This window comes from Gossypium hirsutum, chromosome A13 (genome assembly GCF_007990345.1).
Source record: "Gossypium hirsutum isolate 1008001.06 chromosome A13, Gossypium_hirsutum_v2.1, whole genome shotgun sequence".
NCBI lineage: Eukaryota > Viridiplantae > Streptophyta > Magnoliopsida > Malvales > Malvaceae > Gossypium > Gossypium hirsutum.
The window spans coordinates 10649190-10651536 of record NC_053436.1 but is presented as its reverse complement, the minus strand read 5'-3'; the positions used below and the strand labels follow the sequence as shown (position 1 = coordinate 10651536).

The following is a 2347-nucleotide window of genomic DNA, read 5'->3' as shown; positions in this document are numbered from 1 at the left end:
TTGTCACTTTATTACTTGTTGCAATTGTGTACACTTACACATTTCTGTCATTCCAAGTTTTTCGTGCCATTGTCGGGGATTGTTTTAAAAGACACTATTTGTGAAATTGTTAATTTTGCATTTTGGTCTATTTTTTCTATTAAATTTTAATTCCATTTTTTTTGTTTCTGTCAGGTGTTTATGAGTATTGATCAAATTATTGACTTACTCCTCGTAAACCCTAAAATTGAAAAGACTTTCAAACAAAGGAGAAGACAAGCAAACCAAAGAAGGACCAAAGAGATGAATTTCGAAAATCAAAACCAAAATCAATGAGTATTCGCTTAAAATACTCACAATCCGATCATTATTGCCGATGACAGAAACTACATCATTCGATAATATGCCATTCCTCTCTTCAACAAGCTTAATATGAGTATTATGAGACCCAAAATTGAGGTACCACAATTTGAACTAAAGCCAGTCATATTCCAAATGTTGCAAAATAGAGGTCAATTTAGTGGGATGCGTACAGAATATCAACATCTTCATCTTCAGCTATTTATGGAAGTGAGTGACTTATTTAAACTAGTTGGGGTGATCGAGGACAACTTGAAACTGAGATTATTTCCATACTCCTTAAGAGATAAAGCACAAGCATGGTTGAACTCCCTACCATCAGGTTCCATAACTACATGGAAAGAGTTGGTTGAATATTTCTTAATAAAATACTTTCCTCTATCTTTGACCGCCAAGCTCCGAAACGAAATCACTTCATTTTAGCAACTTGACGAATTATCTTTATATGAAGTATGGGAACGGTTCAAGGAGTTATTATGAAAGTGCCCTCATCATGGCATTCTTTGCTGCATTCAAATGGAGACTTTCTACATTGGTCTCAATATTTATACTAGAATGATGGTGGATGCTTCGGCAAATAGAGCCCTTCTTTCTAAGTCTTATAACGATGCTTAAGAAATTATTGAAAGAATTTCCAACAATAACTATCAATGGCCAACCAACCGGCCTTAAAAAGACGAGTAGCTGGAATACATAAAGTGAACACACTTGCTTCTTTGGCAGCCTAGGTATCCTTTATATCTTCTATGCTTTAGAACATAACTGTTGATAGTTTCAAAGGTAATCTGACAGGTCAACAGCAAAACCAGTTCGAGAATATTTCTTGTGAATAATGTGGAGATGGATATTTCTTTGAAAATTGTCTATCAAATTAAGACTCAAAATATTACATGGGAAATCAGAATTGGAATGGTCTACAATCAAATTCTTACAACTCTTCATGGAAGAATCATCCAATTTCTCCATGGAGTAACTAATGGGCAAGCCCTAGCAACTCATTTATGCCATCTTAACCAAATTATCCACCAGAATATTCTCAACAAGTGCAAAACCCCCACCAACTAGATCTTAAAGTAATCTTGAGAATTTCTTGAAGGCACACATAGCGAAGAATGATGAACTAATCCAAAGTCAAGCAGAAACATTGAAGAATTTAGGAAACCAAGTGGAAATCTAGCCAATGAGCTTAGAAGCAGACCCCAAGGTATTTAGTCGAGTGACACAGAAAATTTGAGAAGCATGGGCAAAGAGCATTACAAAGCCATCACTTTACAAAGTGGGAAGACATTGGAGCCCAAAGCTGTAGAAGTCTAAGATGATCCTGATGTAGCTCAAGACAAAGAGAAATTTCAATCACGTGTTGATACTCCAATTTTACAGAATTCAGATTTGGTGATCCTTGATGAGGTAAACTCTAAACCAGATAGTTCTGATAATCTAACACCTTTTTCAGATGTAGAGAAATTGCCACATAGAAGTTGTCTGGTCAAAGCTAAATTTCCATCGCCATCATATCCTCAACAGTTCCAAAAGCAACAACAAGATACTCAAGTTAACGAAATTTTGGATGACGAGGTAACTTTTAATGACTTCGATGTTGCTAAATCCCCATATGTAGTTGAAGATTGGTCTGTTATTTCTAAGATGGAATTGTTGGATTATATAAAACTGGAACTCAATTCTCTAGACGATCCATTAGAACGTATTCTACTAGCAGATTCGCCAAGTGATGATGAAGACGAGAAATGTTTGGCTCTTTTAGAAGCTAAAAAGAAGGGATTCACTTAGGAAGCTCCACTAGAATCATTAGAGTTATTATCTCGAGAGTATACACAATCGAAAGCATTGATTGAAGAGCCAATTGAATTGGAACTGAAGTTTTTTCCTCCTCATTTGAAATATGATTATTTGGGTTTATCTCTGACTTTACCTATCATAGTCTTAATTAAGTTAACCAAGAATCATGCAGAAAAGTCACTTGTAGTTTTGGAAAAGCACAAGAAGGGTA

At 35.4% G+C, this 2347-nt stretch overlaps 1 non-coding gene across 1 annotated transcript; it reads right to left on the bottom strand.

Annotated features, from left to right (window-relative positions):
- Positions 1-732: 732 nt before the first annotated feature.
- LOC121213188 (small nucleolar RNA R71) lies at positions 733-839 on the bottom strand. Its single transcript, XR_005908558.1, has one exon. It is a non-coding gene; the product is annotated as a small nucleolar RNA R71 (small nucleolar RNA).
- Between the last annotated feature and the right edge of the window lie 1508 nt (positions 840-2347).